The 12583-nt window shown below is 31.5% G+C and overlaps 1 protein-coding gene across 4 annotated transcripts in view; it reads right to left on the bottom strand.

Moving 5' to 3' along the window:
• The window catches only part of LOC116289230 (histamine H2 receptor), a 47579-nt gene extending 35548 nt beyond the window's left edge, over positions 1 to 12031 (bottom strand). For 2 of the 4 annotated variants that reach the window (XM_089028549.1, XM_089028550.1), the window contains exons 1-3: positions 11975 to 12031; positions 11094 to 11144; positions 9096 to 9151 (exon numbers count right to left, since the gene is read on the bottom strand). The gene's annotated coding sequence lies outside the window, so the exon portion shown is untranslated. Of the gene's footprint in view, positions 1 to 3215; positions 3767 to 5805; positions 5912 to 9095; positions 9152 to 11093; positions 11145 to 11974 lie in introns of those variants that run through there. The other 2 variants (XM_089028552.1, XM_089028551.1) reach the window with 2 other exon arrangements.
• Between the last annotated feature and the right edge of the window lie 552 nt (positions 12032 to 12583).

The raw sequence follows: 12583 nt of genomic DNA, 5'->3' as shown, positions 1-12583 counted from the left end.
AAAAAATTAACATATATTCTATAACATTTGACTAACAATTTGATGTCGACGCGTCTTCATTTTGCTTAAATCAAGGTTGTTGTTTACCATCCTATGGGTATTGGCAATTGCATGATTATAGCGTACTTTATAATTAATTCGTTAATAATGTTTTTTCTTATCCAGACTATCTTCATTTTGTTTCAATAAGTCAGATACCTTCACCTAAAGTCTTTTTTTCTGGAACTAGAAAAACCTTTTTGCGGTTTTTTTGTTTTTTGATAAGCACTAATTACTACTGCCATGGCCCGTTACCATGATATCATTATGCGAGGTCTTGAGTACGCTTAAAGGCCTCTCTTCGCATTGGGGGACAGTAACGACCAACCGAGACTCACAGAAGATAAGGTTTAAGCGGTATCCTTATGGCTTAATGTTTTATCTGGTTATTTTTATCATTTTACTTATTGCATTCCCAGGAGGTGTTTTTGCTTATTCCCTTAAGATATTGAACCAGATTTGTTATCGCGACCATCAATTGGAATGATTGCTGTCGTTGTGACTTGATGATGACCACACAACAAAACGTGTTAAACTCTTTTTATGAATGTGGTGGCAGAATAGGGACTACAACAATAACAGACAGCATGCATGCCACACATATCAACCGACAGTTTACTGATATACATATATATATAATATATATACAGCCATTTGCAAAAATTATGGCCGCTTCTAATATATATACAAGTATATCAAAAGAATATCAAAAATTATGGGATATCCTCCCTTATATTTTTTTCGAGTTGTCTATCACTAGGTCTTTCTAAAAAAAAATATCAAGAAAGATATCATGCCCTGTCTGATATACTTTTGATATACTTGTATGTATATTTGAAACGGCCATAATTTTTGCAAATGGCTGTGTATATATTTATATTCTGTAAAAACGAATATCGATATATCGGGTGCATTATGGGTAATTTACAATTTAAAAAAACGTTTTGATAAAGGTTCAATACAATGTTTTCGGTGAAATATAATCATAGTGTACATTGTGAGCATTGATACTAGATATTTGGCTGACTTTTGGTTGAAAATCGTTATAATTAAATAATCTGGAAATCTGGAAATTAGTTTTTATATGGATATATTAGACATACTTGACTTTTGCAGAATTTTTGCAAAACGCTTTATATATATATACAATTGGTTGCACACTTGGTTGCAGAAAGGTTGTAGTATACATTTATACAGATACCTAATGAGATGCAAGATATCGAATTAGATACAGAATGTAAAACATGCTTAAATACGATTGCTTAGCCACTACAATTTATGGAAAATATTTTTAACTTGACTTTGTGCAATACTTATGTTTCTGATACAATAGAAGATAAATAAGACCAAACAAGTCACTTTTTTATATTCTGCATCTCATTTGATATCTTGCATCTTATTAGATATATGTATAAATGTATACCACATTGTGTGTATGTATATTGTTATATATACAATGATTTCCAAAACATTCAAAGCTCACAAAATATATAAAGACAATAGGAAAAAGGGGGATATATATAAATGTATATATATCGCTGAATTATCAGAGTTTTAGGGATTCGGTGTATATATATATATGGCTTACCTATTTGTGCATGTGCCATAAAGCTAAGAAATCAAGTAACATATATAATTGAGAAGAGACCGCACGCAGCCTCTACAACACATTATTAAATTCTATTTTTGCTCTTTTTTAATTTCGTTTCTTTCTGGTGCTGAATTAAAAATTGAGACACAACGGATTAGAAGTGACATTAAAGTCCTAAACAAATTAATTGTCTGTCGGTCGTGCACGAGGTTCATTGATAATATTTTTTTTCCGACTTCCACTTGCCTTAAGCTATTTTTGAGTATTTCAGAGTATTTCAATCAAAGAAAAAAGTCATAAAGGAGGTAAAGAGCTCATAAAGTAGTGTATTTATATAGCCTAGTTGAATTAGGAGTCAGTTAATTTGCATTTGATTGGAGAAAATCCCTGACTAGTGCTCCTAGTCTTTATCATGAGCTTTTAAGCTGTTAGGTTGTATATTGTATGTTTTATTTTATTTTATTTTATTTTATTTTATTTTATTTTATTTTATTTTATTTTATTTTATTTTATTTTATTTTATTTTATTTTATTTTATTTTATTTTATTTTATTTTATTTTATTTCATTTCATTTCATTTCATTTCATTTCATTTCATTTTATTTTATTTTATTTTATTTTATTTTATTTTATTTTATTTTATTTTATTTTATTTTATTTTATTTTATTTTATTTTATTTTATTCTACGAGGCTCAAGGACTATAAAAAGAACTTATAATGATATAAACAACATAGACTTAGACATTCAGGTTGCTGAAAGCGCCATTTTATAAATTTAGATTTTTAGCTTATTAACGTAGATTTTTAGATAAAGATACATAGTTATATATTTAATATATATTTCAATTTTCCTTATTAGTCAGTTTTTCATTTTATAATTCCTTCTTCTTTGTAAGTATTATATATTAACATATTCATATTTAAATAAATTTTATTTTATTTTATTTTATTTTATTTTATTTTATTTTATTTTATTTTATTTTATATATGCTATTTACAGTTATATTATAGATACGTATATCAGCTTAAAGACTTGGATCATATACTTGTGGAACGAAACATTGGTGGCTATGGACTAGTTAGGAATGTAGTCCTCGAACACGAATGGACTGTTTTGGCTTTCAAAACTGGCAATCAGAACTTAGCATTGATGATAGACCGCTAGTTTGATTTAAAGAGTATATATTATTAACCTTGGTAAACGCGAGCACAGGTTAGATTGTATAAATGGTATATAAGGTTGTTATTTAATAGTTACATTTGCACAGGTAAACACGGCCATCAACAGCTCTTAGACAAATGCAAGTAATACAAAGCTCATTCAGAATGAAAGATATGTTTCGTAAATATCAATTATAAGATATCTACTTTAGTACTTAGCAGCCTATTGAAGATGGAGACGATAATATCAACAACACATATAGGGCTTGCAAGTAAGCATGGCATTGGAAAACAACTCCTTAGAATGTTAAGACTTCGTGAGGTACAGCCCTATCCCTTTATATGCTGATATCCTAAAAAGATATTTCTTGCATGTTTCTTACTACCCAGTATCAATCAGTATTCATACTTCAATTATCTCACCAGTTTCAGTCTATCCATGTTAAAAACGTCCACTACCATGCAATCCGTCTCAGTTACGAGTCGAGTTAACAGTACGTGCAGGAACCAGTCTCAAGTATCAGAAAGCCTATTGAGCCCTATATCTAAGCAATTCGTTTACGAGTGATGGACTGTACGAATCAATGACGTTGCCAAATGTTGTGGCACCATTAGTCTCGAAAATAATTGGTTAGATCCTCCGAAGGTCTTTAAGACATAAATCCAAGGAATTACATCAGCTCTAAGCAAGCAAAATAAGTCCTGATTTGTAAGGACAATTACATTTCTGCAGACTTAAAAGAAGGACCAATAAAGTCAACGAAAATTCATTTCCACCGGAAAAGGCGGCTTGTATTTCGCTGAAAGGGTCGGTGCGATATCTTTTTAAGGTATGACTTCAAATAGTCATAAGTGGTTCAAAGTTATTGGAAACTCCTTAGAGCAAAAATACAAAGAAAGAAAAAGAAAAAAAAAAGAAAAAGAAAAGAAAACTGAAAAAAGGCATTCGTTTAAATTTCAGGCATTTGCCTGTAGTCCTGTAATATCAATGAATATTAATAAGCAGTGGTCATTGTCGTTTTCATGGTTAAGTTTTGGGTATCGAAAGCCTTTTTGATTTCATCAATTCTTAATAAAATTTATCATCAATAGGTCATGGAGAGCAATAGATAGATAAACCTTTCACCACAATAAGGCGTAGACCGTATATTAATCGTTAATAAGTACTGAAAAGCGATAGCATTAAAGCCACAAATAGACCAAGGCGGATATAAAGTTACTAATGTAATGAAGTTTTGACCATCAAATGAGACATTTCATTAAAGGTGCTTGAGAGAACAAAGATGTGTTATGGTTTGGGATGGATTATGAAGCACGTAGCTTTAGAAGGCAAGACAATGGGACTCAGTTTACGTATTAGAGAACAAGAAGAATGAAGAAAAGAAAAAAAGACACAGCAAAACAAAAGGCAAGAGAAGAAAGGGGAAAACCTGAAAACTTGAAAACCAGGAAATAGAAAAACTTCGTTTAATGCTGACTGAAGAAAATTAATACAACAGAATTGATTTATATTTTTGTTATTGTATTGGATAGATTGACAAATTGTCCGCGATTATTTTGCCAAACGCGAACAGGCTTTTAAGCGTTTGGGGATATAACAAATTTTGTAAACTATTTCTTATTTGTTAATGGCAAAAAGAATCAAATCAAAGATGGAAAAAAAAAGAAATAATAAAATCCAAAGCATCGAAGAGAGAAAGAAAGAAAGAAAGAAAGAAAGAAAGAAAGAAAGAAAGAAAGAAAGAAAGAAAGAAAGAAAGAGATTAAGAAATTAAGAAAGAAAAAAAAAGAAAGGGAGATAGAAAGAAAGAAAAAAGAAAGAAAGAAAGAAAGAAAGAAAGGAAGGAAGGAAGGAAGAAAGAAAGAAAGAAAGAAGGAAAGAAAGAAAGAAAGACAAAAAAAAAAAAAAAAAAGAAGCAAAGAGAGATAGAAAGAAGGGAAGAATAAATGAATGAATAAATGAATGGATGAATGGATGAATGGATGAATGGGGAAAAAACGTGCCATTATGCAGGACTAGCCCTTTTAGGCAATTTCTTTTGTATTCTAATTGGTTGTCCTTAGTAACTTTAACTAATATTGATCGGAGAATCTTGAAACTGATATAAAGGAAAAATAAATAACATTTGGGTTTAGGAACTACTTATCTAGTACTTGCTTCCTTACCTTTGGTCTTGAAAATAAACAATGTACCGGAAATGCATGGTGAAGACCATAATCCTTTGATTTCATCGAAACAAATAGGGGCAAATTTCAGCAAGGCATATATCCACAAATTATTACATAACACATCTTACATGTTTCTTAGTTCCATAATATTTGGGATACAAAATCTGATGTTTGCACAGGCGTGTCTTTCTCTTGCCTGATACAACAAAACAGTGAAATAATACATGCTTTAATTTGAATGTTCCTAAACTTGCCAATGTTAAAAGACTTATTGATCTTCATTCCACGTTGAGACTTATTTCAATAACTAACGAAAATGCACAACAAAAAAAACAAAACAAAAAAAAAAAAAACACTTGTGACTATTGCTGCAAATAATTAATTCTAACCAGAACGGAACGAAACCAGTTTTCCAATACTTAATATCGAAAAAAGAAAGACAAGATTTGAGCAACGAGGTGTCGGCCATTGTACAACAAAGCAAACTCTCCATTTCGACTTCAAAGAGACTTACTGACTCAAGACTTCAAAAGTTCATTTCTTAAAATAACAGGGTTTCTCGAATCAGTAGTACAATAATTGGATTAGAAAGAAAAAATGATGATCAAATGACTTTGTAGAAGAGCTTCGTTTGAAATTATGTCGAAGATAATTTTGCTAAGGTGGCAAGGAATTCTCATTATCAGTCGGCAGTGCTTTCAATTTCCTTCCAACTCGAATCAGAAGTCCCGACTATTTAACTTCATCACACAGGCTACCGCCTGACAATAAGATTAAGAGAACACACGTTTTATCGTATCGTATACTGCCTTTATATTTGCAGCTAGCAGTTTGAAAATCTTACCAGAACTCCTGAAGAAATGTTGGGTACCTTGCTTGCTTGCTTGATAGCTGGTGATTTAGAAACAAGACTTGGATTTGGTGCAGATTGAAAACATCAAAGATTTAAGGAAACGATAGTTCTATCAAATTGGCGTAGCTCAACACGTGATAGTCTTTTTGGCCAATAATGTTTCATTTGAACTCTTCAAATCTTGCCAAGGTTCTGATGATTTTGATAGCCAGAGACAATGCCAACAACTCAAAGAATTAATATTTGCACGAGAATTTCAAAGTTTGGGTAATTCGAATGACAAATTAGCATGTCAATTTCCTCAAGCAAGTTTACTCTTCTTTGTTTCCAAAACACTGACGGAGGCGTCAGGATCAAAGGGTTTTGTGGCTTGTGACATCTTTTCTTCGCCAACCAAAACAGAAGCAATAACAAGAACTTAAATTGTCAATATTTGCTGGAACTAGGCTGACAAGCCGCCTCTAGTCCATGATAACCACCATCCTACCAACAGGATATGCTTATTTTCTTATGTAATATAAACAAAATACAATTTTATTTCCACTCGTTTCTTCTACACATTCATCTAATCAAATTGCTCCTTTTTAAGACTAAATGTTTTGAAAATCAAATTTTCCAGTATGTCTTGAAAAACGGGTAACATCAAATATGCTAGCTTATATCAAATCACATTCTGTGAAGAAATAGTTCTCAATAGCAATAATCTTTTTTTTGTAAGCATATAAACAGGAATCGATGATGTTTGAAACGTTGGCAAAACATTTTTATGTAGCTGTTGATAGTTTGTGTGTTTGATTTTTTCAAATGCCAAATTTTCCAAATTTTTTCTTTCCATTTTTGGTCGAATACTGTTCTACTTTTCTTTGTTCCTGTCTTTCTTTATTCTCAGTTTATTCCGTCTTCAAACTTGCACACATACCAGTTTTATTTAAGGTGATTTACTGAAACTCCTACAAACGTCAAGCTTTAATAGCACATCCTACTCCCTCCAAGTGTATGAGATTGAAAACATAGATTATTAGGGCTGCATATAAATTTGTTTTTGAATTTGTTGTCTAGCATCTTTTATTAGTATTTTATATGAGCCAGACCACATTGAATTATATATATAGTAGAATAGAGATCTAGAAATGATGTTTTGTCGAATGATGATATATATCTGGCTCCCAGCGTGTTTATATCACATATTGCTTTTATGAAATATATTATTAAACAATTTTGTGCGGTTTTTTTTTTTTTTTTTTTTCCATTTAATTACAACATATGGAAACGCGATCAAAAAAATTGCAAAGCTCTGATTGTTTGGCACGATAACCAAAAAAACATGACAAACGAAAAATAAATAACTGTTCTGTTTTTATTTACTTAAGATTTCACGTTTTGGAGTACAACAAAAGTAAGAACGCTGCGAGTAGCTAAAGTATAGTTACCGCAGACTATAAATACTGAAGGCACCACAAAGAACGATCGAGTCAATAACCAAAAACACAGGCATCCCGCACCAAAATTCCTAGCAGGATTTAGTTTACTGATGACACTCATATAATGCCATTCAAAAGACTTTGATAGACGTTTCGGCCTATTTAGCCTTCTTCAACCATTTTTATTTATTTTTCACTCATTTTTGTAGTTCTTTTCCTATACCTCTTGTTTGTATATTTTTAGAATTACAATTTTTAATGAATAAATTTCACGGTTGTAGACCAGTAAATAAATGAAATAAATAAATAATAAATAACCAATAAATAACTATAAAAGTATAAATAAATAACCTTATTTAAGTGTCAATGTATTTAGTTTATACAACTACTTGGGGACACTGAAACTAAACTGAAAATATGAAGAAATAATCAAAGAAACATAAAGTGTGTTAAGAATCCCAACTGGCAAGGAGGCAAACCAGTAGGCTATTTAAAAGCATGGTCGAGAAAGAAAGTAAGTGGTTCGCTGAAATGTCTCTTCACATTCATTAATCTATTATTCGATTGACGTCGCGTCCTGTATCATTTCGATCCTACTTGCTCGTGGCATGGTTGTTGGCGTCCCAATCTACTTCTATATACTGCTTATATACATATATATAAAATTCTGTAAAAAAATGAATATCGATATATCGATATATCGGGTCCATTAAGGGTAATGTTTAATTTAAAAAAACGTTTCAATAAAGATTAAATACTATATTTTCGGTGAAATATAATCGTACTGTACATTGTAAACATTAATAAAAGATATTTGGCTAACTTTTGGTTGAAAATCGTTTTTTATACAGATATAGATATACTTGACTTTTACAAAATTTTTGCAAAGCCCTGTATGTATATATATACAGCGGTTTGCAAAACAATTTGCAACTCAAATATATCAGTCAATATTATCGATATACAAACTAATATTTCCAAGTTCTTTAAATGTAGCTAGTGCTTTTTAATCAACAGTCAGCCAGATATCTATTATTAATGCTCACACTGTATACTATGAATATATTTTACGAAATTAAACCATTATATGACTATAGGTTTAGAATGCACCACGTACCTTATAAAAACCCTCAAATTATTTGTTTTGGTCAACTTGGTGAACTGATAATGACTGAACTCAGCTCGTTTAATTTCCTTTACATTATTAAGCACGAAGTGAAAAGGGGTCCATATTGCAAGCTGGTTATTAGCAAAAAAAGAGAGAGCTAGTGATCCGACTCATCGTGAATCGCACTGAGCTTTTTATATCTTTAAACGCGGGAAAAAAATTGGGTATTTTGTTATTTTTAATAATTTTGAATAGAATATAAAATGCTTGACTTGCTTATTTCATATACATATATATAAATAAATATAAACTTGAATATAGATTGTAGATCAACAATGAACTTCCAGTAGAAGGATTCCAAAGAATTCAACAGTATGTTCTCTTCATAGAAATATGCTTGTATATAAAAGTAAAAAGAGAAAACAGGCAACTTCTAACTGTTCCAAAAAATTGTATTTAACGTTTCGGCCATTCGGCCTTCTTCAGAAAAAATAATAAAGATATATATTAATATATCAACTTTGACCCTTTTTATTTGTATTATATACAAGTATCAAAAATATATTGGGAAAAACCAGTATTGCTGCTTGCTAAAATGATTTATAGTACCAAAAGATGTTCAGATCTTCATTACAGGAAAGTACCCGAGAGTCTTGTTTGATGATTTCCAACTAATGTTAGACAGTCTAATTCTAAATCCGTCCGTTATTTGATACAAAATTTATAACTAAAAAAAAATAATTCTTTCTTACCTTGAGAACTGAGAAAATGACTTCAGATAAGAGACATACAACGCAAGAAGACCAGACTAGTAAATAATGGTATAGATTATTAGTGTTAATGCCCAAGAACGGGCATTAATTATTTAGTAATACTTTAACAAAAGGATAATGCAAATATTGTCCCAAACGAATATATTTTTAAAAGTCTCAAATGAGCTTTTATCAGGTAATTCCAAAACTCATAGAGAAGACGATTAAGAGGATATATTTTTCAATAATGAGCAATAATGGCAATAAGTGCCAAAAACTAGACTTTCCTATGAATTTTGATCCCAATTTTCGTTTTAGGTTAACACTCAAAACCTTTTTTTAAACAGTTAGAAACTGATGTACTATGATAAAATGCCTGTTTGAAGCGGTATTTATTGTACAAAGATGTTTTGTTGCATTTGTGTTAGAATGTGGCTTTGTCAGGCTTTTTCTATCGAAGATATATGGGAAATAAGCAAATGAAGGCCTAAGCCTCATTTTCGATTCATATTTTTGCTTTGGGTTAACACTTTGATTCCACTTTCATCGGTCATCTCCGCTTCCAAACAAGTTAAACTTTCTGAATAACGAGATTTTAGCCTCGTACAACAGCCTTTCTTCAAGAAAATAGTTTTTGGCGCTCACTGCTTGAATACGAAAATAATTCTCTCTTAATTGCCATAGCTGGAAAAAGCATGTTGAAATTAATAAAACTGTGGAGTTAAGGGATTAAGTCCAAAGACTGCGAAGACATGAATTTTGAAGAATTAAAATTTTGTATGAAAACATTTGTTGGAGGTATCCCAATATGGTTTGGGAAAATTTTTTTTTTACTGTCAAAGCGCCTCAAGTCTACCCTCCTAGATTACATTAATGGTTTCATTATTCGAAAAATAATATTTGTTAATATTAGTTTGTCACGCAAACTAAAAGTTTCTGTTTGTTTGTTTTTATTGAATTATTGTATATAAAAATAAGTTACTCTGTACACAAGTTGGTATATGCTAAAACAATTATTCGCCTCAGGCTCAGTGAATATGGAAAATATTTACCTCGCCGCTCGAAGACTCCGCTACGCGTCGTGGTTTCCTACGCTCCTCTCGTGTTCTCTCAACATCCCGCGTGTTTTGATCAGAGTATCAAACACGGAAAACTGTTTTTGATCTTTTTTATAAAATAACAAACGCGCGAAAAGATCGAAAAAAAGCAAAGTCTAAGTAAATTCTCCCTACGTGCCGTCTTATTCAAACTGACCAATGAGCGCGCGCAATAGATTAAAAATGACGATAGCGTGTTTTGATACTCTCATCAAACATGGTATTCGACCAATCATAGCGCGCGTAGTATCCCAAATATTTTATAAATCCACTTAACTAACAGGTTTAATTCTTTATATCAGGACTTTAAATCTACTCTTTAAAAAAGACATTAAACATATTGGGTCGATTTCATAGTACTTATATTGCAGGAGAAGGAAATTGAATAATTTTGTTATCAGCCCTCTTGAAACAATCTTTAGGATCTTCAGTAAAACATCATCACAATTCTATGTTATGACTGAGGGGGAAAAAACGCTTAAATTATAGGAGAAGGTGGGAAGCTTAAGAGTTGCTTTTATCAGCCCATTGAAACGATTTGACTGCATTCTATTTATCAAATCATTAAGCAAGAACGATTCAGGGACCGATTAAAGAGGAAATGAAAAAAGAAAGCTGGAAAGACAAAGGCGACGACTCTTCATCCCTCCATCCCTCCATCCCTCCATCCCTCCATCCCTCCATCCCTCCATCCCATCCCTCCATCCCCCCATCCCTTCATCCCTCCATCCCTCTCAACAATTACTGCCTTTGAATAATCAAACAAACAGCCTATCTACAAATCTCTCGTATAACTACGAACTAGATAATCTTACTTTTAGCTTTCTCTTTCAGGACTACTTGTTGTGTAACTGTCGATTCGGAAACAAGATACCAGAAGATATATTTTACACAAGCCTACCTTTAGAAGATAAATGATATCGTGCTTGGCTCTTAGAGAAGAACAAAGCGTCTGGAAAGAAACAAATAATAACTGGGGTTGGAATAAAGAAGGTAAGTGCGTTATTGTCTTTCCTTTGCACAAAGCACCACAAACTTTGTTCAAACTAAAGAAAAACACTTAACGATATTCACGCGTTTAAATGGTTTATTTAAAAAAAACATAACCTTCCGACTGCAGCTGTGTTGTCTTCTTCAGCTGAGAAAGGAGCTAGCTAGGTTAAGACCATTTAAATGTGTAAAAACAGTAAAGTCACTTTTTTATCATGAATAGTTTACGTATAAATGCCTAAAATTTACTATTTGTTCAAATATGTCAATACCATTTAGAATGAGAGAGCTACTTTTTCCTTTTTCTTTTTCTTCGAGGCAAGAGCTACCAAATGGAACACACTCGCTTTTGTTTGCCATATACACATTTTTAAGTGCTTTAATATAAGTAACCAAGGAAATATATGACAGATACAGCCTTAGGGCAACAAGTGAAATAAAGTATTTATCCATTAATTGAACTCCCATATACACACAGTTATCATGTATATAGCACTCATGTTTCTAGGTTCGGGATCGTGCGGCAATATGAAGTGTACGATTGAAATAATCAGGACGGGCATCTTTAATTATTGCTCAATTAATTCGCAATTTAATTAGCAAAAATATAACGAAGGCATTATTTTATCCCCGATATTGAGAAAATATTTTACATAACTATTCAATTGAAATAAATATTCAACACATAATTGATACGATAGTATAGATTCTATATAGGTATTATTATTATTATTATTATTATTATTATTATTATTATTATTATTATTATAGGTATTAGAGTTATGATATTACCTGATTTATATAGAATAAGTTATCTTCGATAGTAGTTTTAGTTTTAACTGATCAAGACGTTAACCAAGTCCTGAGAAGCGAACTTCTTCACAGTAAAGACTTAACCATACTTTGTATCTTATATAGCACAGTGATGCTCTTAAATAGGAACACTAAAGATACTTATCTTTCCACCTGTTCAAAGTTCTTTGTAAATATTGACTTGTTTTAGTTATCTGTGAAAATCCCTCTTCCGCTAGTGAATAAAACAGGCTTAAAGACCAAAAGATTGCTACCATTATCTTTCACCTACTGGTCATAAAAAGATTTTGAGTTTTAAGGCTAAAAATTGACCCGTAGATACGGAATACATTAAGAGAGACTGATTCTTTTTGTATTCAAGCAGTGAGCGCCGAAAACTATTTTCTTGAAGAAAGGCTGTTGTACAAGGCTAAAATCTTGTTATTCAGAAAGTTTAACTTGTTTGGAAGAGGAGATGACCAATGAAAGTGGAATCAAAGTGTTAACCCATAGCAAAAATGTTATTCGAAAATGTGTTTAAGCCTTCATTTGCTTATTTCCCATATATTTTCTATAAAAAAGCCCTACAAAGCAACATTCTAACACAAA

Source organism: Actinia tenebrosa, unplaced genomic scaffold (assembly GCF_029948245.1).
Source record: "Actinia tenebrosa isolate PJP-AT-01 unplaced genomic scaffold, QUT_ActTen_1.0 PGA_scaffold12__29_contigs__length_12842862, whole genome shotgun sequence".
NCBI lineage: Eukaryota > Metazoa > Cnidaria > Anthozoa > Actiniaria > Actiniidae > Actinia > Actinia tenebrosa.
The sequence above is the reverse complement of the archived record's forward strand: the minus strand, read 5'-3'. Positions and strand labels throughout refer to the sequence as shown.